The 27,877-nt window shown below is 43.4% G+C and overlaps 1 protein-coding gene and 1 non-coding gene across 2 annotated transcripts in view; both read left to right on the forward strand.

The window, feature by feature from the left end:
* LOC124795887 (tripartite motif-containing protein 45) overlaps positions 1–27,877 on the forward strand; it is a 177,099-nt gene that overhangs the window by 62,059 nt on the left and 87,163 nt on the right. The gene's annotated exons all lie outside the window — the stretch shown is intronic.
* Positions 21,896–21,969, forward strand: Trnat-ugu. The gene has a single exon. It is a non-coding gene; the product is annotated as a tRNA-Thr (tRNA).

The raw sequence follows: 27,877 nt of genomic DNA on the forward strand, positions 1-27,877 counted from the left end.
TACAGGTTTAGTTGCGATTACCAACATCTGAATGCCAGAAGAATGATTGATGTGTATATAATATAACAAAAAGTCAGATAATCTGGGTCAATGTAAATACTTCTGCATAATGGATTTAAAGAGTGGATGTCACCAGTTGGAATTGGGTCCCGAAGACCAGCCAAAGACCATATTCATTATTCCTTGGAGACTCTTCAAGTTCCAACGGATGCCATTTGCGCTTAAAAATTCACCAGCTACATTTCAGACTACTACATGGAGTATTAAGAGGGTTGAAACCACATCCTTGTATGGTCTATTTAGACAATATTATTGTATTTTCTAAAGATTTCGAGGAACATACGCAAAAACTGGAAGAAGTGCTTAAGAGGTAACATTGGCTTATTTAATGGTAAGTATTCAAAAGTTTCACTTTGAATCGACAGAAGTAAACTACCTATGCCATGTGATTAATCAAGATGAAACTGACCCAAGGTTGATATGTACTGTCCGTGATTTCTTACCACCACAAACTGTGAAACAACTCTAATAATTTTTAGGTCTATGTGATTATTACAGAAAACATGTCAAAGGTGAAACGTCCCCTTTGAACAATTATACATGACTGTGCTTAAACTGACACACAATATTTTTAGCACAACACAATCTGACTTTCAAAAATCCCTACAAAAGAATGGCCCTGACTAACATTAACCTATACGTTTCACAAATCACTTACAAAAATCTTCATTACTCGAACTACTGCAATACAGCGAGCGCCACTACTGCCAGCTAAATAAAAGATTCAAACTACTGAAGGCACTAACTACTGATAGGCACAGTTAGCAAAAGAAAGATTTTGATAGAGAACAAACAATGTATTTACCTTAATATTGTTCAAAAGTCATATTATATATATCAGTTCATGACATCCAGTCTTACAAATGTACTGTCTCTGATGGACACACGTCCAGATCATCCGCTCTTAAAAATCCGCCATCTCACTTCCCCACATCCACCACTGCTGGCGGCTCACCTCCAACTGCGCAACGCTACGCGCTGTTAACATCCAGCTGCCCAACACTACAATGGCATACAACAATGCAAACTAGCCACAGACTGCACACAGCACAGCCAGTGATTTGCATACAGAGTAGTACATGGCGTTACCAATAAGAAAACCTAAACAGCCTACTTACATAGCCCCCATGCTCCCCACAAAAAATTTTACAAATTGTTTTGGGCACTGGCCAATACATATTTGTTAAAAAATTTTTCACAATTACAATAACAAAGAAATCATATGCACACACTTATTGATACAATGTTGGACAAAAGATAAAGTTTTCTCACAGTCCATAAAGACAGTCCTGATCGTTCATCACAGTAAAATAGCAGTGTTTTCCTCAAAGTCTGAGCAGTAAAAGAAAATGCACACAGAGGTAGTGGATTTCCATGCAGTCTTGAAGAAGTAGTGTTCTCCTTCCAACGGAAAGACAGTGCTGACTCTCGACATGCAGACAGGTAATGGGCCACAACAGAGCAAACCGACCGCAGAGTCAGTCAAAGTTTTGAAGAATATTGGTAGGTAGGTCATCACAGAGTAGACCCACTGTAGTCCTGGTAGAGATTACGGTATTGGTGGGCCACCAGAGGTGCAGACCCACTGCAGTCCTTGTAGAGATAATGGTGTTGGTGCGCCATCAAAGATGCAGACCCACTGTAGTCCTTGTAGAGATGGCTAGCAGCCATCCGTAGTGACTATGCTGGTGCACAACCACCATTGAAGAGTCTTGCGGACAATATAGCAAGTCCATAAACCACCACTTGTGCACTCACAAAGTTTTTGGAATTGACCTTAGAACCAGCAATGCTGTTAACCAGTCCCTTGCTGAATTATTAACACACGTGCAAACACTATCAGTCCCTACTTCTCACATATTGTCCATATACTGTGACCAACAGAAATGTGTTCAGTGAAATGAATGCTTACAAGTTACTTAATCTGATGAACTGGTGTCCATTACAATTATAAATTTACAACATAAGAATACAATTACAAAGGTACAAAATACATCATTAAAGAACATAACATTACAGATAACATTTGTAGTAATAGTGGCTTTACAAAAGAATAGAAATAAACATATACATCAGTGTAACAGGAATTATGACATAAGTAAATACATAAAAGATCAGAATAACTTTTCAAACATCAACTTCACACATGAGCATTAAAAGAAAACAGAATAAATAATGTCTAAACATTTTTACGAAGTAAATAACATATTATTAGAAAAATTCTACAACGTAACTCTCATGAGATAAACACATAAAGACAGGAAGAACACAAATACCCAAGGCTACACAAATACATAGTGGGATAACACAAGGGGAAAGGGCAGGGTTTGTTTTCAGTGTAACATTTGGTACTGCAGTCCAACCCAAAACTTCATTCTGTAGATCTTTCCTCTTATTTCAACATTTATTTCCACCAAAAAAATCCTATCCAAGCATGCTTTCTATATTCTGTTCACATCCTCTTTCAAAATTCTTTTGTGGCCAAACCATTTTCTTATAGCTTCTCAATGCATTTCTTCCAATTCATCACAACTCGTTCTCACATATAGCGTACCCCATCTTAAGCTAACTTAAATCTACTGAGCTCAGATGCTAAACTAAGGGATGAGGCAATTCAGAGCACAAAAAAATTAACACAAACAGCAGTGACAAAAAAATGCAAATTGGTAAAGCAAGCAGCAGGAAATCTAAATTAGCAAAGCAATTGCAATATTACAACTAACATAAGGCACTGTGGAGCAAACAAGAAAAATAAATCAGCAGTAAAACTGGCTTAACAGAGTAATACAAAGTGAAATTTAGTAGCACTATGCCCGGCAAACAGCAGCAGCAAATGCAATAACTTATATCTAAACATGACAGAGCTCAAGCAGAAAAAATATTACAGTAAAAATGGCCATGTTTAATACCTATGTCACATCTTAACACTAGAGTGATGCATCACGATAACTTACTCTACCAAAAAAATTACCAAGTAGTTGAAAAGAAAATTATGTATGCTGTTACTGTTATTAATCCCTTCTTATTGTTCTTTCCATTCCAAGTGCTCCTTTTTCAAAGAATATGGATCATAAAATTATTATTTAATAGATCTGTTGGCAGAAAGTGTTCACATTAGCAAATGCACTTAATTTTATTTTATAAAGCCAATGCTGAAACACAGCTGGAAACCAGATATTAAACAAAATGAGCAATCTCTCAACTAGAAAGACAATAGATGTAAAATGTTTCTCATCATTTCATTATGCATTTTAGTAAATATCATAAATTAAGAGCTCCACAGTGTAATCACATGTTTTCAAGTTTGAGCGTGTTGTATTTGCGATGCTTTCGACAAAGAAATGTCAAGAGCGAGGATAATGGCCTCCTTTTCTTTCTCCACCTAATGGCTTTCTTCTGTCAGACGACTATCTCTCAGCTGGGCGCCCAAAACGCATTACGTCAAGGTGACCTACCTTCCTTACCAAAATATTTACGACATCAGTTTCCGCTACAGTGACAGTCTCGTAAGCCGGCCGAAGTGGCCGTGCGGTTAAAGGCGCTGCAGTCTGGAACCGCAAGACCGCTACGGTCGCAGGTTCGAATCCTGCCTCGGGCTTGGATGTTTGTGATGTCCTTAGGTTAGTTAGGTTTAACTAGTTCTAAGTTCTAGGGGACTAATGACCTCAGAAGTTGAGTCCCATAGTGCTCAGAGCCATTTGAACCATTTTTGAACAGTCTCATATAAAAATTTCACAGGTCGAGAATTTGGTTTACAAATGTGTAGAAACAAAATCCTGTAAATATAACAGTGTCCACAAAATTTTCGTCGGCATTGTGGTACATTCACGCATTTACACACATTTCATAACTCTTAAAGTACGATTCTTGGTTTCCAACATCCTTTTTCACAAGTCAGAGTCCCTAACCACTACTCATTATTCCTTACCTTACTACACATATAAATATTCGTCGACACTTCTTCAATATTTCATCATAATAAATACGTAGCATAATCAAATTCCTCATATAGCATCAGCTTACCTCAACAGCATAATACATATTGTCATCATAATAATAACATCATAACATTTTAACAAAACTGAAGGTTGTTTTCCAAGATCAATGGAACGGCTCACATGGAGACGTTTCAGTAAGTGTATCGGAGTATGCTGTTGTAATATGGTGCTTGGTATAGTAATGGACCATGTACGTCTAGTCTTGTGAGAGGATGACGGAGAATAATGCGAATACCTTTCCCCCAGGTTGCGTTACCGTCGAGAATTTCCAGGATGTGTGTAATAATTCTAATTTACACTGTACCTCATTATGAAAGAAGTAGTGGACACTCTAGGGAACCAATGACTTGAAACACGATTGCTGTTTTCCAGGCAGGAGGACGTCGTGAACGCAGGCACCAGTGGACACCAAGGTGAACCTACAGCACATGGGAAGTAAGAAATGAGGCACGGAGATGAAAAGAGACATTGAAAGGGCTGCGTCTCGAAGCTGAGAGGAAAGCAGTATTAGAGGAAATATGGGGAGACTACCAAAGACAGCGGCTATTAGCGGTTATAGGATCAGTTAATCAAGTGATGGATTTAGCGTCATGACATTTTTACGACAGAAGAAAGTGTGATTAGTCGCAAGTGGGAAATTACAGTTACACTTGGGGAAAGCAGATGCAATGTGATGCGAAAGGGATGTTCTGACACCAGTCCTATATTTCTAAAGGATTGGTATGCATTAGGGTTACTCTGTGTTCGCTCCATATATAGTAATAGTGAACTGTTATGAATACAGTCAACCGAAAGGAATGACAGGCTTCGAATTGCAAAATAGTGGAATACTAATTAATGGTACAACTTGTGATATAACAGGCACTATGTTCCGTCTCACAGCTACCATCACTAGAACAACCATAACTAACATGAAACAATCCTTATTGTATAGGTTGGAAAAACCATTAGAAGTGTTCCTAAACGAGAATCTGACCTATTTAGATGACGTCCTAAAACGAAACTACTTTTATGCACTGGATGAGCTCATAACGTCTCAGAAGTTTGATATTACTGCTGAGAGAATGTTGCAGCATGTGCGGCAATATCAAGATGAGTGAATCGGTTTCTGTTACTTTTGAGGTTCTGATTCTCCTTTGTGAAACGTGCAACTACCACAATCAGAAAGCCACCCACCCTATGAACTTCCAGTACATCAATCAACAGTGGACTGGGTTACCTGTAGCAAGTAACAAGTAGTTAAGTAGAATTAGATGAGTAGCTACTTGATAAACAAGGAAAAATGCTGAGCATAGGAAACAACCTATGGGACTATTTGCCGTTAAATGGCTGCTGAGGAATTTGTCAAAAAGAGAGAAAATGGTAATGTAAATACTGTATAATAATTTGTAAGTGATGATTTAATGGAACCATGTTGCTATAAGGAAGCAAGAAATGTACAGTGGCCTAATCATAGAAAATAGCATTTATATTAAGAATACAGCCAATGAACCTTATGGTTTAAGCTGAACTAGTGTAAAAGGGAAACTGAATGTAATGTACGTAATTGCCATCCTGTAAGATATTTGTCCGAGACTTTGGAGAATTGCCATGATCTAGGGTCCTGTGGACTGAACCTTCTGAAGAAGCGAGGCTGAATAAAACTGGGATGGCTAATGCAAGAGGCCATGAAAGTGGGTCAGATCGAGTCAGCCAGGTGCTGATACAGCTGGCCGAGCTGAGGGGCCATAGTCGCAATAGCTTCGATGCATCAGGAAGGTAGAGCTGCTGTGGCACTGGTGGCCTGATTGCTTCACGTTCGATCCATGGCTACGTTGTTTCTTACGTGATGTCAACTGATGCCTTGGTAAAACGGATTCGAGCCAAACCCATATATATACGAGGGGCGTTCTATAAATAACGTAATACATATTTTTCTCGGCCGATTTCAGTTGAAAAAATGCTGTATTGGTTGTGGGACATCGTGGAATATTTCTGCTTCAGCGCCTGCAGTTTCATGAAGTTCCAATAGGTGGCGGCGCTATACGTAGCCTTCAAAAATGACGTCTGTAACTTGGGTGCATTCCAAGCGGAGAACTGTGCTGAGTTGCTTTCGGCAGGGCATCGCAGATATTCGTAGACGCTTGCAGAATGTCTACAAAGACCTGGCAGTGTAAAAAATTTTGGTGAGTTGTTGGGTGATGCGTCTGTCATCATTGCAACGAAGTCGCGCAAACCTGTCCGATATGCTGTGTGCCAGACGGTAACACACAGCTTTGACTCCTTCAGTACTGGAACGTGCGGACACTCTCATTTGAGGTGATCGACAGAGCACAGTCAAACACCTCACTTCACGTCCCTGTTGGTAGTGCAGACATACTCGCCCGCCAGTTGAGGTGCTCAAAGGGTGTGCTGACTGGGCTCCTCACGACGTAACAGAAGACCATAAAGAGCAACAAATTTAATCCAGCGAAGGATGCACTTCGTGGGAAGCAGTACATGGATGATGGAGAGGTTATTGATGCAGCAAGATGTTGGCTCTGACATCGACCATTAGAGTGCTACCATTAGGACATACAGCGCCTCGCTGTAAGGTGGCGTCAGACTGTCGCGTTGAACGAAGATTATGTTGTGAAAAAGAGTTTTGTAGCCAAAGGCGAGGGATAATATGGTGTATAGGATTCCCGAATGAAACCAACTTGCTTTCAGATAAAAATGTGTTGCATTACTTACTGAATGCCTCTCTACTACTCATTTCTAGACACAAGTACTCAGTCTGACAGCCTCCAGTTCTGGACAGGTATCTATGCTGATTTAAGAGTCTGCATGAATCAACTAGCAGTCACTTCTGGACTCAGCTGCTGCTAAGTGCGGCCATTCCGTTCACACAGAGGCCGATGACGCTGACTTAGCGCCCTCCAAACAGTGGGTCTCCTGCGGGCCTACTTTACCTGCTGCCAGCCTGATACCCTACAGCCACTCAGTTACCGTCATCTGTGTGGGCTAAGTCCTTGCTCTCTGCCTCCATTGTGGTGGGTAGGCTGTGCTGCTATGTGTGCACAGGCTCCCGGGTTCGATTCCTGGCGGGGTCAGGGATTTTCCCTGCCTCCAGATGACTGGATGTTGTTGTGTCGTCTACATCATCATCATTGATCCCCATTACAGTCGTAGGAAGGCAATGGAAAACCACCTCCGCTAGGACCTTCCCTAGTCGGCGCTGCGGGTCTCCCACATCGTCCCCTACGCTCCTCGGAGTGTGGTATCTTATCATCATCATCATCATCATCACTGTCTCATCCACACTGGTGCACGATTCTGTGTGCTATGGTGAGTTCTACCCCGAGCTGTGAGGCCACACTTAGTTCAAATGGGCGCTGGAATGGGCCTCTGCATGTGTCCAGTATCAATGACCTTGCTGACGTCATCGTTTCATCGGCCACAGACGTCGCAAGCTGCCTATGACATACCGCATACTAACCGCAGCACCTTGTCGCCTGCCGTGTACACCTTTCACTTTGGCTTGCGTTGGCTTCTCCGAGCAACTTCCCAACTCTTGTATTTGCTGAACATTAAATGAATGTTTTAGCAATGCTGTTTTCACGACGAAACTTCGGGCGACAACCAAGCATCCATTCACTGCATCCTGTCCAGGATGGTGAACTACCAGCTTCCTGATCTCTGACAAGCATATCCTCCACCTGCTGTAGAGGCTAATCATTCCCAGCCTCCACAGTCCCGCCATTACAGTCAGCTTTAGACATGTCCGACGTTTCCTATAGTCGTTATATGTGTTATGCAAGCATTAATAAATGTCTTTAACGCTACTCATAGTATACAGAGAAAAACCACAATAAATTTTGTAGCATATAATTCGTAATACTTCCTCGACTTTAATGCTGTAGCATGTTGTGATAGATGTAATTTGTATTTTCTATGTAGTCTGTAAGCAGAAGCTTGCCGGAGTGGCCGAGCGGTTCTAGGCGCTACAGTCTGGAAACGCGCGACCGCTACAGTCGCAGGTTCGAAACCTGCCTCGGGCATGGCTGTGTGTGATGTCCTTAAGTTAGTTAGGTTTAAGTAGTTCTAAGTTCTAGGGGACTGATGACCTCAGAAGTTAAGTCCCATAGTGCTCACAGCTATTTGAACCATTTTGTAAGCAGAATGCCATACTTACATCAAACAAGCAACAGCAAATATTTTTATCCTGTCGCCACTAACCGTATCTCTAGAAACAGGCCCCGCAGACAGCATTTCTATAATTGTGTACCAGCTTCAGTCAATAACTTAGTAATCGTATTCATCTTCGGTAAATGAAAAATGTGCAACAAACCAGTAATATGATACGCAGAAAAAATACTCTTGAAAATAATTTTCTGTGTAACCAAGGCGGATATACTATTGGGATGTATTAAACCGACACAACAAATTATCTTAAATCATAAACTCTGATAATGAAAAAAGTAAACCACTTAGAGTGGGAGGAGGAAGTGAAACGAAACAACACAAGTTGAGATTGTACATAATGTTAGTTCAGTGGTTACTGTATCTATTCAAATTTAAAAGGACCTTGGCAGATGGGCCCACTTATCTGTATGAAGTTGCACAATCTCTGGCCTGCGTGCATGCTCTGATTCAGTTGATGGCAGTTGCACCCTCTCCTGTGACAAGCCAGCTCGCAACTGTCGTATATCCTGGATGCTCGCACAAGGACAGAATTGACGTCTGAGCTGGTCCCAAACATATCTTATCAGGGACATATCTGTGGGTCTTGATTACCATGGGAGTACCTCAACATCATGCAGACGGTTCGTACAAACACGCGCTTTGTGTGGACGAGCGTTGTCCTGTTGAAAAACGACACCATGGTATTGTTGCATGAGAGGTAATACACGAGGATTCAGGGTATGTGTGTCATACCGTTGTGTTGCCAGAGTTTCCTCAATCACAACCAACCATACCCTATGGTCCCACACACCATGACGCTAAAAGTAACACTGTTGTGCCACTCCAAGCCATTGGAAGAGCGGTACCTCTCCCTAGGTCGCCGCCACGTTCGTCAGTGGTGGTCATCCGGGATAATGCAGTCCGTGGTTCATCACTCAACACAATGCCACGCCATCCATCAACAAACCATGGCGCCTGGTCACGGCACCACTCCAAATGCGGCCGTTTTTTTATTGGTGTTAACGGCAGCCTACACCTGGGATGGTAACTCCATAGTCCGACTGCTAGTCTCTACCCAATGGTGCAGGATGATACAAGTGTTCCAGGGAGTCCGCTGCAAGTTCTCGGATGAGAGATGTAGATATGAAGGGTGTACAATGTGTTTGGTGCACAGTACGACGATCCTTCATTCGGGTTGCCAGATTTGATCGACGGACCTTGACGACGAGTGTGCCTTTTCTAATGATTCAAATCAATTCAATATCGGGACACTGCCACATGCATATTCCGCACAAATAAGGATATTGCACAATTCGACCAACTGGCAAAATGGAGACCCACAATAAGGCCCCGTCGAGACTCTGACAGATGTTGATAACGCTGTCTCACACGAATATACGTCATCTCCTTGTCCTTCGCAGTGACCATTAAACGTCTGACACTGTTCACACCCTGTATATACCCTACTATGCCTGGTAACACTAATGGACTCTGGTGGCCGTTCCAGCTATCACAGAGAATTGTAGCTCTTAATCATTTACATACCCGCCGATGTTACATTTACATCCTACCATGTCTTATGAGAGCTTCACTTTTTTCGTCAGGCAGTGTGTTATGACGTTGCAATGGACTGGATCCCATCATGTAGCTGACCAGTGGGAAGATCTAGAAAGAGATGGATGGATAGAGTAAGACAAGACTTCCTACAGCTGGGGGCATGGAGAACTGGAGACAGACAGCAGAAGATGGAGTAGATGGAGAGCTTTAATTCTGCTTTCGCGCGGTCCTCTGGGTCCGATCACTTAAAGCAAGTAAGCATGTAACTGAGTGTCACATTCGGTAGGAGAGGGAATATAGATCTGGATTGGTGTTATCTGTGATGTAATAGTCGGGATGTAAGTGATTCGTGAGGAAGAAGAGATAACTGTCAGTGTAAAATATTCCGCCAACATCGAGTTGGCTAAAAGACTGCCACCCCAGAATTATACTTAAAAATACGAACTATATTACGGAGAAAATTTAGAAAGAACACATTCTATTAATGAGTGCCTCGAGATAAACGAAACTTTGTACTACACCGAGGTTAGAACACGGATTTTCTCCTCCTCGCGAGCTGTCGCCTTAACCGTCAGGCTATCAGGAAATTATGCCAGACGTGACTCAGTCACAATAAAATTTTAGTTCCGTCAATGACTGGCAGAAATTCATGTCAAAGCGTGCCACAACTAATTGCCGCACCGGCATCTGTGACCGAGATGTTCTAGGCGCTTCAGTCCGGAACCGCGCGCCTGCTGCGGTCGCAGATTCGAATCCTGCCTCGGACATGGATGTGTGTGATGTCCTTAGATTAGTTAGGTTTAAGTAGTTCTAAGTCTAGGGGACTGATGACCTCAGATGTTAAGTCCCATAGTGCTTAGAGCCATTTGAACTAATTGCCGTCAACGCAGTTACGAAATCTAACTCTTGGTAATTTCAGGACATTGCAAAAACTTGACGTTCGCTCTTGAGCTTACTATAACATGTAATAGGCATACAAACTTAATAAATGTGAATTTCTAATGTCCCGTAATAGGTTTTCAATTTTAGTCTTAACATTTGTAGTTCAGTCATTTTCTTCGGTGAAAATAAATCAAGGTTTTTAGAATCAAATCGACAAAACGGTGTATGGGTGCAACCCCGTAAGAGTGTTCAGCATAGGAACTACGCAACTGGAAGTGGTTGAATCTTCATGTGAAACAATAAATGTAGTTCAAGTTTTGACAGTCTACAGTTTATTGGAAAATTCACAGATAGAATAGATATTTATCAACACTTGGCTATTATATGAAACAAAATACGGAAAAGCTAGATATGGAAAGTTGTCGTTGTTAGCAACACATCCTAAGCACACTGCATGGATTGTGAAAACATTATTACTCTGTATCATGCCAAGATGACAGCTTTAAGATTGTAGTCACATCGGTTATGTATAATGGGCTATTCATATCCATACTAATCAAATTTTAAAAAGATCTGAAGGTGTAGCTGCAAAAATTAGATCCCTCTTACCGCGACCAAGAAATGTTCACGAACCATGCCTATGAGTTTAGCTGTAGACGTACAAACTTATGGAAATTCCAAGGACCACTGGAATGGAATTTTGATACATCTCACCTTCTGCGATATATATAGTTCATATACTGTTTATTGATTAATTTTATGTTGTACTCTGGCCGGTTGCTACTAACCAAATGGTCACGGATTCGCGCCCCGTTATAATCTTTGATGTGTATATTAAAGGGTATACTCTTTGTCCTCGTGATACAATGCTTTTTCTAAAAGAAGTGGGACAGTATGTATGGTAGATTCAAAGGAATCAGATTTCAGATCCCCCCTGCAGCCATTCAGAATTTGTTTTTCCATAATTTTCCTACATCAGTTAAATAGACTGACTGGATTATTCCTCTGAAAGTATCACGAGTGATTGCCTTTCCTCTCTGAGTTTTTAGTTCGTCGCTAATGACAATGAAGTTGACGAGACCTTAAATGTTTATCTTCCTATGTTTTCTGCTGGTGTCAAGGTAAAATACCAAAAAAAGACACAGGACCGTGATTTGTGACCGTCACAACACGGTACAAAGAAAATCCTATATGAATATAGAGAGGGGCGCTAGCAGGAGTGGGCTCAAAGTCAAGTATTGTGACAGACAACCAGAATCGAGTTATGTAATGATTTTGTTCAGACAGGATTTTGTAAGAAACTTAATTCCATAGCACAAATATAGTTTCTCGACGCGCATATTGATACACGTGAAAGCGTCTATATATGGGCTTGCAGGAAATCTGCAAGAAACGCTTTGAGCTTACATCAGCTGAGTTACGCAGGGCAAGGCCGGCCGTGGCTTTGTATTGGATTATGGCGCAACAGGGCGAGGAAGCCCTGGAGCAGGGAAGCCGCACCGAGAACCGGCCAAAACACGCCAGTCGGCCTCAACTTCCCAACGCAAGTGTCAAAAAACCAGCAAAAGAGGCAAACGGAATAAATTCAACACAGCTATCACCGTAAAAGGCCGTCACGATTCCCTCACAAAACGGAATTCTGCTGTCTGTTTAGGGAAGAAGTACACCCTGCTTCAATTAGGTTCAAATGGATCTGAGCACTATGGGACTTAACTTCTGAGGTCATCAGTCCCCTAGAACTTAGAACTACTTAAACTTAACTAAACTAAGGACATCACACACATCCATGCCCGAGGCAGGATTCGAACCTGCGACAGTAGCGGTCACGCGGTTCCAGACTGAAGCGCCTAGAACCGCACGGCCACAGCGGCCGGCGCTTCAATTAGGCATGGAATACACGATAAGCAATGCGTTGTACCACCAAATTCTAGTAGTGTCGGAACTTTGGTTACGAGCAGAGTGTACTCTAAAAGCTGCAGTTAGCACAGCGATGCCACAAAGACACAGTCTGGATCAGTTTCTAAGGGTAGTGTTATCCGACACCGTTAAGTAGATCTGACGAAGAACGCAGTATTAGCATTGTTGATTGTGCCACAAACTTCCAGTTCGAGCTTTACTGACGATTGCTGGGCATAGGAAATGTTCGTTATAGACCATATCGTGTGCACTTATAGAACACCTTATAATTACATTTCTCCCTGAAACATTGAAGTCTCTTCTTTATCTACGATACACCAGCGCTGGACGTTATGGGAAAGTCTTGTACCATAGGTGATCTTATAGATCTTACAAAACATTTTTGCCTGAGCCACTCAAGTCTCTTCTTTATCTACGATAATGATTGAAACAGACGAAATTAATTAAAAATTGTGCTGCGGCCAGGACTCGAACCCAGAACTTTTTGCTTGCTAGGCAGAAATGCTAAACATTACACTACCAGAGCACTACAGTAAGCGTAAGTGCCCTCCCCAGCACAGGACTTTCCCATTACGTCCAGCACTGGGGTGCTATTCCAATGCCGGAGAACCCTGGAAATAGAGACAATGTAAGGGAAAATAAACGGAAAATATGAATTGAAATTAGAATTATATTTTCAGCTGCTGACGGGCGTTGATATATATCAACGGCGACAGGTGAAAAAGTGTGCCCCAATCGGGACTCGAAGCCGGGATCTCCTGCTTACATGGCAGACAATCTAGCCATCTGAGCCACCGAGTGCACAGAGGGTAGTACGACTGCAGGGACTATCTCGCGCTCGCCTCAAGTACATAGATATGAATTGAAGTTTGTGTTGGGTAGTGCAGTCAACTTGAGAAGTTGGTGTAGCAATGCTCGCCGTAGGGCTGACGTGGTGCAATGGGTAGCATTTCTGCCTGACAAGTAAGAAGCTCTGGGTTCGAGACCCAGCTGCAGTACGCATTTTAATTCATTTCTTCTGCTTCAGTCATTATCCTATATCGTGTGGACGTTTAAAGGAGCGAGGGCCAGTATACCGCGTGACCACCAGTCAATAGCATCATTCTACGATGTCGGTCCTTAGCTCTGGGGGTGCATATAGGATATTTACCGTTAGTTTTTGTGTTTACACCAGCAAACTCCTGATTCTTTAAAGAGTCGAACTCCCATGCATAAAACATCTTCAAACTTTTGATTGCCTTACAGATGAGTTAATGTTTTACATATTTGCCGTTAAGCATGTGAGCGATAAAAACTTAAGATAAAGTTTGAAATTGTGCTTAAAGTTTGTTGGAAGTCGCTAAATGCTCTCATTCTCATATAATGGATGAATATAGTAGGGCTAATCCGAGCGTAGTTAACTACGCTGCCTCAATACACAGGCCTACAGTATCAGATCAGAGGTATTCGAGCATGCTTGTTGGATATTAATATGGTCTGTGTCCACCCTTCGTCTTTATGACGGCTTGAACTCTGCTGGAAACACTTTCAGTGAGGTACCTGAATGTCTGTGACTCAATGTCAGTCCACCCTTCCTCGAGAGCCGAAACCAGAGTAGGTAATGATGTTGGACGTTGAGATCTGGAACGAAGTTGACGTTTAACTCACCTCAAAAGTGTTCCACTGCGTTCAATTCGGAACCATGGGCAGGTGAGTCCATTTCAGGAATGTTATTGCCCACGGACCACTATCTCACAGATGCTAATTAATGATAGGATGCATTGTCTTGCTGATAAGAACTATAATCGCTCTGAACTGTTCCTCTACTGTACACTCTATACAGTGCTGTAAATACGATCATATCCTATCGCATTTAGTGTTTCCTTAAGGGCGGAAAGGAGACGACAACTAACCACGAAAAACACCTCATATCATAACACCACCTCCTCCGTACTTCTCTCTTAGCACTACACGTATTGGCAGGTACGTTTTCCAGGCATTCGCTACTCCCAAATTCTTCCATCGGATTAGCGTTGATTACAAAGTCATTTGTCTCTACAAATCACTTGTTTCCAGTCACTGTTCAGTGACGTCGCTCTTTACAAAACCTCAAGCATTGTTTAGTAACACTGACTAAAGAAACGTGTGGCTTATGAGGAGCTGCTCGACCACTGAATCCCATTCTTTTCAACTCATTACTCATAGACATTGTGGTAGCTGGACTGCTGGTAGTACTTTGGATTTCACAAATTATTTGTTACACTGATTTCATGCGATTTTTTACAACCACCCTCGACAATGCTCGGCGATCTCAGTCCGTTAATACAATAGGTCTGCCTGGTCTTGTTTCAGCTATGATTGTTACTCCCCATTTCCACTTCACCGCCATACCTCTAACAGTCGACTTGGGAAGCTTTAGGAGGGTTGAAATGTCCCTGATGGATTTGTTACGCAGGCGACATATCCAATGACTTGTCCACATCCGAAGTCACTGAGCTCTCCTGACCGATGCATTCAGGTGCCAGTGTTTCTCCACTGGCAGCTGAATACTCACAGCTCCTTTCGTGCTGGTAGGTCCGACTCTCATGACGTCTAGTGGCCAGTTCCATGTTACATAGTGTAAACGGGCGACGTATCTTATGGTCTTTATGCAAGTGGATAACGTATCTTAACTGTTGTCTCAAGCCCAGTGTGGCAAACAGGCATTCCACACAGATATAAATTTTGTCTCAAAATTAATTAAAATGCCACTGTTAGATTACAAGAATACTCAAATTAACATAAATGACAAGTATGGGATTTATCCCAAAATGATAACACAACCTCTCCCTTTCTCACTGCAGGAGCCTTCACGAAGATTGCGTTCACCACACGAACAACAAGCAATCGGGCGTCCCCTGGAAACGACCTAGTCGGCCAATCCTGCAAACACCGGAGCACCCTTTCTCATTCTACATTTTAATTTATGAAAGCCTTCAAAGTTAAAGTCATAAACGACAAGAGGGTTTAATTACTTTCAACTCTCAACAAATTAATTAACATTTAGACATTGAATATGTGATTATTAAAACTTTATCTCTACATATGAAAGCATTATGACAAATGAAACAATTATACCATTATCAATGATATTTACATCTACGTTGTCGTAACTGAGCAATGGTCTAAGTTGGTGGAGAATGAACTTTATATTTTGAACTAATCAAAACTCTCATATACTCAATGGAAGGTATGTTAGTAATTAACTCTTAAATTTCTAAATTCAAAGCGTACGCAGGTTGGAGTAAACAAAATCTCAACTCAACATTTAATCTTGCCTAACTTGCGTTGGTACATTGCCAATCGGGAACTGATGTGGTGTTGTCTCCATGCTGGATCTGACATACTAATTCCCTTCTCAGGCCTTGACTGAATTAATTCAGTCTTAACTTTCCTACGTTCCGTAGAAAATTAATGGCAATTGCACACACTCTTTTGGATGGAGCGACGTGCACAAATCTCAGCCCGCAAAAATTCCCTCAGGAATATGAACTACTGCTTCACGTTTGTCGCCACGATACGTGAAGCGTACCGCCCTCACTTCGCAAATGTAAAGTTTGAGTCTCAACGTCTTCGCTAATTTTCCTACACTTATGTGCGTGGCCGGCCGTGAGACGAGAGCTCTCTGTGTGTTAATTTAATTCTCAATATTCTTTTACATGACGTCACTCTCCCCACCACGATTCTACTACGTCACATAGTACGGCTTCGGCCAACTGCTTCCTCGTTATAGGTGAATTCTTATTTTTCTTGCCTGGGTTGCCACTAGCCTCGTTAATGTAGTATCGCCATTTACCCACGGTCTCGGCTGAGTTTATTCCAAAAGATATTATACTGTACTCGCCTTATTTCTTTCTGCACTGCAGCTGGGCCTTCTTTTGTTAATGTTAATTGGGATTTCCCAAGTCACGGCTGGTCTCCAAGCTGCGTTCACTTTATCTCGTTTACGCATGCCCCTGTCGTTATAAGGGTAGATATTGTTTTGTTATTTGATACATGACATTGCCATAATTACTTCCTGTTGACAATATACAGTTATTTTCTTGGCGTTTTATTCTGTATCGTACCTGTGAAGCTTATATAAGGTCGGTAAAATGCGGACACCTTACAGTAGGAGTGTCTGCATACTTTCCACCGAGCGAGGTGGCGCAGTGGTTAGCACACTGGACTCGCATTCGGGAGGACGACGGTTCAATCCCACGTCCAGCCATCCTGATTTAGGTTTTCCGTGATTTCGCTAAATCGCTCCAGGCAAATGCCGGGATGGTTGCTTTGAAAGGGCACGGCCGACTTCCTTCCCCGTCCTTCCCTAATCCGATAAAACCGATCACCTCGCTATTTGGTCTCTTCCCCCAAACAACAACCCAATCCATACTTACTATCAGATATTCTATACACCATTTCTAACTGTTCTTACTGTGCTAGGCCTTTAACATAATGTTATACCTCTTGATGTTTAGATAGTCGCAACATTTTAAATTTTTAAATGCGGTGAATAATTATATGAAACACTGAGAATCAAATTTTTGCTGCCCGTAGAAATCATTAGATGGGCAGCTTGCAACTGGAACCTTGAACCATGAACCATGAACTACGAGCAGCTGGTTAGTTGGTTAGTAATGTAGACATGGTGAGGTCTTATAGCCACTGTGTTGTTCATTGTGGGTGGCAAAAGGGAACACATCAAGTATTGCCTTAACAAAGAACAATATTTTCCGAGCATACTTCTTTTCTTTGAGAGAGTCTGAAGCAGAAACATTGTTCCAGTGTGGTGCTTACCGTAGCATTGCCTGTTACCAGACAGGTTACTGTGGCTGGAGCATGTGGCGTGAAAGAGAGCAAAAAGTGTTCTGCGTCTCTTCCCCATCTCCCTCTGCACAGAACGCAACATACACCCGTATATTACGTGCAGACTGCTATAGCACAAGGTCGACCAGGTATGACCACTCTGCATATCTTACCTCGACTACATGATGGAACCCAACAATGACTGCAAGACACTGGACTGCCTCAAGAATTGCTGCTTCTTCACACTGTCTACTCGTAGCTCACGTTATTTATCTCCGTGCCAGACGTCTGGCAGCTTGAGTCCCACTCCCGGCAGTACACACACCCTATGTGACCGAAAGTATCCGGACACCTGGCTGAAAACGACTTACAAGTCCGTGACGCCCTCCATGGGTAATGCTGAAATTCAGTATGGTGTTGGCCTACCCTTAGCCTTGATGACAGCTTCCAGTCTCTCAGACATACGTTCAGTCAAGTGATGGAAGGTTTCTTGAGGAATGGCAGCCCATTCTTCACGGATTGCTGCACTGAGGAAAGATATCAATGTCGGTCGGTGAGGCCTGTCACGTAGTCGGCGTTCCAAAACATCCCAAAGGTGTTCTGCAGGATTCAGGTCAGGACTCTGCGCAGGCCAGTCCATTACAGGGATGTTATTGTCGTGTAACCATTCCGTCACAGGCCGTGCATTATGAACAGATGCTCGATCGCGTTGAAAGATGCAATCGCCATCCCCAAATTGCTCTTCAACAGTGGAAAGCAAGAAGGTACTTGAAACATCAATGTAGGCCTATGCTGTGATAGTGCCACGCAAAACAACAAGGACTGCTAGCCCCTCCATGAAAAACACGACCACACCATACCAGAACACCACCGCCTCCGAATTTTACTGTTGGCACTACACACGCTGGCAGATGACGTTCACCTGGTTTTCGCCGTGCCCACACCCTGCTATCGGATCTCCACATTGTGCACCGTCACTTTGTGTGTGTGTGTGTGTGTGTGTGTGTGTGTGTGTTAGAGTGAATGATGAAGCAATTCGTGGTGCATCACAAGTGTCACCCGCAACTCTTTCTCAGATAAGAAAGCTAAATGCCCACAGTGAGGGTAGACACAGGACTAACTTCCCCTGCCTCACTTCTCTCCATTGCGGCACTTGCTTGACCTGCATACCGTAACCTAATTTAAAACCAGACAAGTTCAGTCGTGTGCACTATACTTAATATTCATAAATCACTTCATTGCTGCATTTTTTACTTCTGAATTGGCAGAAATTGGACAACTTCAGGCTGTTAACGTTTTGTGTCTAACCTCTCTAACGATGATGATGATTAGAATAATAATAATAAAACTTTGTACAGCACTATAGTAGCCCTTATGTAGTTATTACTGACTCGTGCTGCCAATTAATTCGATTATGTTTCGAAGCTAGTAATGAAGCATTTTCTGGACTACTGCAGGTACTGTCTACAACTTGAAGAAGACTTTTCTCTTGAGATATTTAACATTTGTTACGTATGTATCACACTTTTATCATCACAATGTACGGGACCAAGCGCAACCTATGTGTGTAGGGCGTGGCGTATCCGAGGAGCCTGTAACCTACACCGCTACTAATTGAGAAAAAGTAATTATTGATAACTTACATAATCAGTATTAGAGTCTTACAAAATTTTGGTAATAGTAACGATCTTTTGAAAGTAATTTAGTTTCATGACTGAAACAGAATCTAATTTTTTAGTTTTCAAGCTTCATAAAATTTCATTTTAGCCCTCAATGGGTAATTACCCCGGGTTGGGAACCACTGTACTACCACGATTCATATCTACCACTACTATTGCACTACTACTTAGCACTACTATTCATTATATCTAATTTAAATACATTACAGACAGTAATAACAACATTATTGCACGCTACATTCCACAAGGCATTCCGTCACTCCACATCCCGTAGGCACATCCTGCAGGTTCCTTGGGTGCTGCGATGACGCCGTAGTGGAATCTGCCTGTGTCCCCCAGGGGACGACTCCCCTCTTCCGAGGGAGCTTCCTTTTTGCCGGTGAGGAGCTCCATGTCGGCGCGCAGCACACCGGCTGCCGAGTGCTGTGCCCACAGCTGCACTTCGCTCTGATGCACCGAAGTTCGAGCGTGTGCTATTGGCCGTCTGTCTGCCGCAGCTGTTGAGCTCGACTCCCTTCGCTGTGTTGCTTCGCGGTCTTCCGTCGCAACTGGCGTTGACTGCTAAAGTGTCACACTGTCCAAGTCTTCCTCGAGATGGCGCCGCCGATATTCTCCAGGATTTGTCATCTCTCGTAGTGCAATGTGTCTCTGACATAAGGACTTCTGTGTTGATTCAGTTACAACCGACCATACCGACCACATCGACATACAGCGAATATCCACAGAGAGAATTTTCTGACGTGCAGATGGTAGTTTGTCTTTTTTCAATACACACTCAGTAGATAGCGTAAAGGCTGTGACCTGTCAAGAACTGTGTCATTCCTTTTGAGAGACATGGGGCTCTCGATCATAGCCTTTGTCTTATGCTGGGGAGGAAACCATAAGTACGACTCGCCGTTTGAGGATCATCACATCGTTTCTGTCGCTGGAGTAAAATCTGAACGTGAATTCGCTATTTTTTGTAACCCATATTCTTACTATACTTCTGCAGTCCAAGGTTTCGTATTTCTTCAGCCACTATATCGTCGCTTTCTTCCGATTGCAGACCGAGCGGACATATCCTGAGTACTCTCTACAATGCCTTAACTGACACAATACTGAAAACATATATTTACTAAGATGGTATCTGTTCTTTCGGACATGTCCGAAAGAACAGATAACATCTTAGTATATATATATATATATATATATATATATATATATATATATATATATATACACTCCTGGAAATTGAAATAAGAACACCGTGAATTCATTGTCCCAGGAAGGGGAAACTTTATTGACACATTTCTGAGGTCAGATACATCACATGATCACACTGACAGAACCACAGGCACATAGACACAGGCAACAGAGCATGCACAATGTCGGCACTAGTACAGTGTATATCCACCTTTCGCAGCAATGCAGGCTGCTATTCTCCCATGGAGACGATCGTAGAGATGCTGGATGTAGTCCTGTGGAACGGCTTGCCATGCCATTTCCACCTGGCGCCTCAGTTGGACCAGCGTTCGTGCTGGACGTGCAGACCGCGTGAGACGACGCTTCATCCAGTCCCAAACATGCTCAATGGGGGACAGATCCGGAGATCTTGCTGGCCAGGGTAGTTGACTTACACCTTCTAGAGCACGTTGGGTGGCACGGGATACATGCGGACGTGCATTGTCCTGTTGGAACAGCAAGTTCCCTTGCCGGTCTAGGAATGGTAGAGCGATGGGTTCGATGACGGTTTGGATGTACCGTGCACTATTCAGTGTCCCCTCGACGATCACCAGTGGTGTACGGCCAGTGTAGGAGATCGCTCCCCACACCATGATGCCGGGTGTTGGCCCTGTGTGCCTCGGTCGTATGCAGTCCTGATTGTGGCGCTCACCTGCACGGCGCCAAACACGCATACGACCATCATTGGCACCAAGGCAGAAGCGACTCTCATCGCTGAAGACGACATGTCTCCATTCGTCCCTCCATTCACGCCTGTCGCGACACCACTGGAGGCGGGCTGCACGATTTTGGGGCGTGAGCGGAAGACGACCTAACGGTGTGCGGGACCGTAGCCCAGCTTCATGGAGACGGTTGCCAATGGTCCTCGCCGATACCCCAGGAGCAACAGTGTCCCTAATTTGCTGGGAAGTGGCGGTGCGGTCCCCTACGGCACTGTGTAGGATCCTACGGTCTTGGCGTGCATCCGTGCGTCGCTGCGGTCCGGTCCCAGGTCGACGGGCACGTACACCTTCCGCCGACCACTGGCGACAACATCGATGTACTGTGGAGACCTCACGCCCCACGTGTTGAGCAATTCGGCGGTACGTCCACCCGGCCTCCCGCATGCCCACTATACGCCCTCGCTCAAAGTCCGTCAACTGCACATACGGTTCACGTCCACGCTGTCGCGGCATGCTACCAGTGTTAAAGACTGCGATGGAGCTCCGTATGCCACGGCAAACTGTCTGACACTGACGGCGGCGGTGCACAAATGCTGCGCAGCTAGCGCCATTCGACGGCCAACACCGCGGTTCCTGGTGTGTCCGCTGTGCCGTGCGTGTGATCATTGCTTGTACAGCCCTCTCGCAGTGTCCGGAGCAAGTATGGTGGGTCTGACACACCGGTGTCAATGTGTTCTTTTTTCCATTTCCAGGAGTGTATATAGTTAAGGCTCACCGGCGACTTGACCATCTTCTTCTTCTGTGCGAATCACAAACAGTGCCCGAACTCTTACGGGAATCGGCAACGCGCCGCGAGTAATGAGTATAATGGGCGGGGGCACTACGAATGTAGTGCGGGGCAATACGTTGAGAATGTGGGTTTCGCGGGAGGCGTGCCAGAGATAAATCCCTGCAGTCGCGCTATGCTCTGTCCTCGGTGGCTCAGATGGATAGAGCGTCTGCCATGTAAGCAGGAGATCCCGGGTTCGAGTCCCGGTCGGGGCACACATTTTCATCTGTCCCCGTTGACGTATGTCAACGCCTGTAAGCAGCTTAGAGTGTTCATTTCATTGTAATACTAAAAGCTCCCATCAAACGGAGAAGTATTCCACTTTGTAACCTGTTAATTGCCCATAATGATATTATGACCAGGAGTCTGTACGTGGAAACACTCTCGCCGTATCCCATCATCGCAACTCAGACGGCGTTATGATACTTCTTTATTTTCGTACACTTATTTCTAATCGAAACTGGCGATGCTAGTAATCGTATTCACTATGTTCTCGCCTGACATACTCATTTCTTTTGTACTGATGAGCCAAAACACTATGACACTTAACAGCGTTTGGGTTCGCCATTCGAACGCAATACAGCAGCGATTTTTCGTGGCATGCATCCGTAAGGTCATTGTCAGTTTTCAGGAGGCATGTGGCAAAAGATGTCTTCGCACAGGTCACACAATTCCTGTGGGTTACGGACCGTTGGTTTGTAGATATGGAGCTGGCAACCGATAGCGTCTCAGAAGTGTTGGTTCAGATCAGGAAAACAGGTAATCAAGACATAATCGTGAGTTCACTGCCATGCTCCTCAAAAAGCTGCAGCACAGTTCTCACCTTGTGAAACCTAATGTTATCCTGCTGGAAGTTGTACTCTCAGTCTGCAAAGATGTCAAGCGTGAACTGATGCAGGCGATCCGCAATACTCCACAGCTGTCATGGTGCCTTCTAATACTAGTACAGGTCCTATGTAAGCGCAGATGAATGTCGTTCACCCCCTTCCCCCCCCCCCTCCCCACAATAGCATAACCCTGCCTCTAAGGGTCTGTGTGATGCAGTGCATGTTTCAAGCAGACGTTTGCCTGAATGAGACCGTATCCGGACGACCATAGATCTGGTGTAACAAGAAACGTTATTCATCTGACCAGGTGACACACTTCCATTGATCCACAGTCTAAATTGCAGTCCTCAGCTGGCCTCCTTCTATCGAACAGACAGCCATCACTGGCATCAAAGCAGATCAGCTTTCATCAGAAAACACAACAGACCTTGACCTTGCCCTCCAATGAGCTCTTGCTTGACAGCACTGAAGTTGCAAATGGCAGTGGCTTCAGGTTTGTGGAATGCACACTGCAGGGCGTCTGGTCTGGAGATGTCCTTGAAGTAACCGATTTGTAACAGTTCGTTGTGTCAGTGTGGTGCATATTGCTGCTCAAATTGCTGCTCCAGATGCAGGACAAGGCGGCAGAGTCATACGCCAAACATGATGGCATTCCTTCTTGTAGTACGACCTGGGGTTCCGGAGCCTGGTCTTCTTCGACCTTACATTCTCGTGACCACTACTACCGCAAATCATATGCAGTGGTTATATTCCTGCCAAGTCTTACTGCAGTACTGCAGAAGGAACATTCAGCTTCTGCCCTACTACACGATATCGTTTAAACGCAAGGAGTTGCTGATAATGGCGTCTTTGTCTTTAAATTCATTCTTTAGTAACATTAGTTCAGTAACTAACACTCACGACCGTTACATCGTGTATTTAAGGCAAAAATGATTTGTATCCTCATAGTGGCACTACTTGTCCCACTCTTATGCTATTGGCGCGAAACTGGAATAGACAACATCATAAACGCCTACCAACTCTCTTTTATGTCGCACAACTCCTTCTTGGTGCTGCGACTTTTTTCTGTCAGTGTATTTTAAGTACTGGAATATCTATCTCAATAAGGTATAATAGAAGTCTCTCTTGTGCTGTACATGTTAGTAGTAGGGCAACCTGTGCGTTACACCACTCTGCATTGTTGCCAAATTTATTCAAGATGGCAGATCCAAGATGGTGGCAGTAGTTGTGGCAACGTCACAATGACGTCATGGCAGTAAGTTCACATTTTGGCGGGAAAATAGGTCAATTGGGCTACCTCAACTAATCTAACACCCTCCCCTCCTAACTCCCCCCTCCACACTCCCCCTCTCCTCCCCAGAAAATGGCGGGAAGTTCAAATTTTGACAGAAAAAAGGTCACTTGCGCTACCTCCACTATGCTAAGAAAATGGCGGCAAAAAGGTCACTTAGACTACCTCCACTAACCTAAGTCATCCGACCACCACCTCTTTCGAGGAATGGGCAGGGAATGGACTCAGCCTGTGGGATAGGATGGACATAAGTCCTTATTTTGCATTCAGTGTGTATTTAAACAATTTGAGGCAGTAGCTCAATCCAGTGTGTTCACCATGAGGTCTAGAGTCCAACTGACATAATACATAATGCTGCCACCAGAGGGCTCTTGCTGTGTCAGCAAGAAGAATCTGAGAAAACGTCGACATGGAAGCGAAGGGAACATTGGAAACAGTTACTTTTTTCTGTCTGGCCAGCATTCTACTATATTTCTATTGAGGTAACAGTGATACACACGAGTTGACTACTGTATTTGACGTTGTTCAGGACAACAGAGAACCATCTGCCTCTAAACTTATATGCAGCTGCATTAAAGGATAACAGAGAGTGTACAGGGTGATCGACTGAGATGGAGCTGTAACAAGGAACGATTTAATGGCGGACTGATGATGCTTTCTAAGGAGGGAGACGTTGCTGCTGATCATTTGACCATTTTTTCCGCTGTTCTGTCAGGATGCATCAGTTGCATGACATAGCCTGTGTTTGACTCGTATACAACCATGTGTTCTGTATATTGTGACTTAGAGCACTGTCTACTTCCGATCGATAACAGCAAACCTCTCGGTCATCAGAGAACTTCCATCTCATGTGTGATGAAATGTGGCCATCCTGTTTTGACACATTCCTCTATAAAAACGAAGATTTATGTGATGTACTCCATTTCCTTGTCGCATCTTGGGTATAAAATCGAGACTTCAGTTTCATATCTAAGATGATTTTAAGTTAGCGATAGGTGGGAGTGAGACACTGCAATCCCTGTGTATACATTTGTTTGACAGATGTGCTTTTTACAGAGTTTGTGGCAGCATGACGTGTAATTTCACATGTCGGACGCTGCTGCTAAGCTTTTTTGTGTTTCCTTGTAAGAGGTATTCTCCGTTACTGATGACCATTTTATGTAGGACTGATGCGGGCATAGCATAATTTCTGAACCATGATTGGATGTGAACAGTGGATGCTACACATCTTTGGAAAGCTATATTGCGCATGTATCACACAGAGCCGATGTTTTAAGGAAGAAGTTTTTTTCACTTTACACTTTGTTACCATAGTTTATCGTAGAGAAACCTGCAAGAAGGATGTATGGTACGCACTGGAAGTATATTTCTTACATTGGGATATTAAAAGCGCTGCATTCCACATGACTGATAGGTCAGAAACTGAAGTGATCTAACATCATAGCCTGTTTTAAGTGCAGAACCGTGTAGCCTTAGGAGCGCATGCGTTTGTGTTCTCTCTTACCAACACTCTCCTGGTACTGATCCCAGACACTAGAACAATACTATAAAATTGATAGTGTAGTTGATTTTGCGTAGAATGTTTCGAACTCCAGCTGTCTGGAGCTCCATCATGCATAAAAACCACCCGCTTCTTGTTCTTCTTAACCGTCTGCTATTACAACACTTTCAAATCTGTTTCTATACACCGAGAAGGGGTACTAACCTCCTCGAAATGGGCGCATCTGGAGAAATCTTGTGGACTTGGACGGGCAAGGACTCGGCAAGCTCCATTCATTCATGAGACGCAAAATGTAGCGGTCTACTTCTGGTCAGCTGCAGATTAAATCGGTAATTGTGCTTCAGAGCAGGTTGATCAAAGACAGTGCGAGGGAGTCTTTCAGTCTCTAATTTTATCCTAAGACAGCGAGAATGCTCTGTGACTCCCATTGTTATAGAGGTAGATTGTAAATTATGCACTATGCTCGAGGTGCCAGAAATATGTAGAGTGCTGTCTGGTATACTTTGATGATCTATATGTTCAAGAATTAACAATGAATAATCGTACTGCACAGTCATCTATCTACATTCGCAATGATACTCGCAAAGTAGTGGAGGGGCAATTCAGCGATGACACTGAAATTGGGAAACATGCTGTCGCATCATTGGTCGATGTTGAAATTACTGTAAAATTGCTAAACTTTTTCGCACTATCAACTGTGATGATTATTATTACAGTACATCGACGGTGTCTTTTCCATCCCATTCGTCCACCAGTATACTGTTGGTTATTAGATAATGATTGACTGACATCGCTTGTTTGTGATAGAGAAAGAGTTTTGCGGAGGGGCAACAACTTCTGGGGGTGGCTAGCACCGAAACAGTGATCGCGTACGTCACTGCAATATGAGGAATCAGTCGAAATGGAATGCAGAGCCATCAGCTATCCCGTCACTGTGACAGATGAGTTTAAATTTAGAGGTCATCAATCACCTTCGGACAGCAGTTGGGAAACGCTTGACAACACCGCCAAACTCATCCAGATTCCTTACGTTTTTAACTGTCTCTTATTTAAAACCATCCAGCACGTGTGGTGTGTTATGTTAGCAGCAGTAACAACATGATTTACGGTGTGAAATGTCTAGTTTTCTGTAAGAAGCAATGGATCAGAACATGTTACCGTCAGTTTAGAGCCTGATACAGACTTCGAAGTTATGGTAGAAAAAACAAAATGTATGGCAGTGTACAAATAGTGTTACAGCAAAAAAAAAAAACAACAATGTTTTGAACAATGACATAGGGTCACAGGGAGATGGTCCGTGCAATGGATCAATAGCTGTATACTTAATAGGATCGTCACATGTGCTCGATGCCGGCACGCAGACAGCATTTGTTTTCGATATAAGGGAGAAAAGAGATGCAGTAAAAATCTTATCGAGTTCTCCACCAGATGAAATTAGTGGAGCTTTTATAGTTCTAATTTTTCTCTGTTGGATGGTACAGAATAATGAAGATAGCATGTTGGGGTGGTAGATATGAATGAGCCCTGAGGGACACAGATCTGTTTTGAACAGCAGTACTTGTACGTAGTTTGAGGATGCATCACAATGCAGCAGCAAAATCCTCGTCCTTCCCCCAGTTCCAGTACTGTCTTTTATACTGCCTCATGTTGCAGGAGCAGGTTTCGTTTGGTGCTGACCATACACGTCGTACACTGTTGGCAGAGCTACGACAACATGTTCCCATTTCCACCGAATGGTCAAAACATAATCCTGTTGCACTAACTCATGTCACTCTGTTTCTACACAGGTTGCAGAAGGTGGTAGATACAGCTCTCTCCGACTTCTGCTCAGTTCTTACTTAAATTGGGACAATATCATGCGCAAAGCTGCAGGAATAGCAGCAGTTGCAAGAAGCATGGGGACTATCTAAAATTTTACTGCAGCTGATAGGTTCGAAAAAGGTAACTCGTTTCAAGATACGAGAGTGCCGGAAATATGATTCCGTAGTGGTTGTTACATTAAAGGACTTCTCTATAGGATTCAATGCAGATATGTGGTTGAATGGAGAGACTTGATTCCAAATCCTAGACAGCATTTCTACCGAAGAGCGTAACACTAGAGATATGAAAAGCTAGTGTACATTTCTTATGACCTCAATCAGCACACAATCTACTGTTTGTGATTCTTCTCAATCAACCTTCGCATATAACCCAGTGGATGTATTGCAGAACCTCTGACATCACATCGAGACAGAATGCGTTACTAATACTGGAGAAACATCTAGCAGTGGCATGAGGGAGTTGCTAATACTGGTTTCATACCACGTTCCTTAGTCGAATCACTTTCTAAATTCAGTTATTTTATCACGAGGTTGCATCGTCAGCTACGTGTAACCACACTGTTGGTCTGATAATATACACTCCAGCAATCACCGTCTGTATTCAGTGTTGCAGTATTTGTCTCGAAAAACCACTTCATTCGGAGGTAATGCCATACCTCGTTTTCTAAGACTAGTATAACTTTT

The sequence above is a fragment of the Schistocerca piceifrons genome, chromosome 4 (assembly GCF_021461385.2).
Source record: "Schistocerca piceifrons isolate TAMUIC-IGC-003096 chromosome 4, iqSchPice1.1, whole genome shotgun sequence".
Lineage (NCBI taxonomy): Eukaryota > Metazoa > Arthropoda > Insecta > Orthoptera > Acrididae > Schistocerca > Schistocerca piceifrons.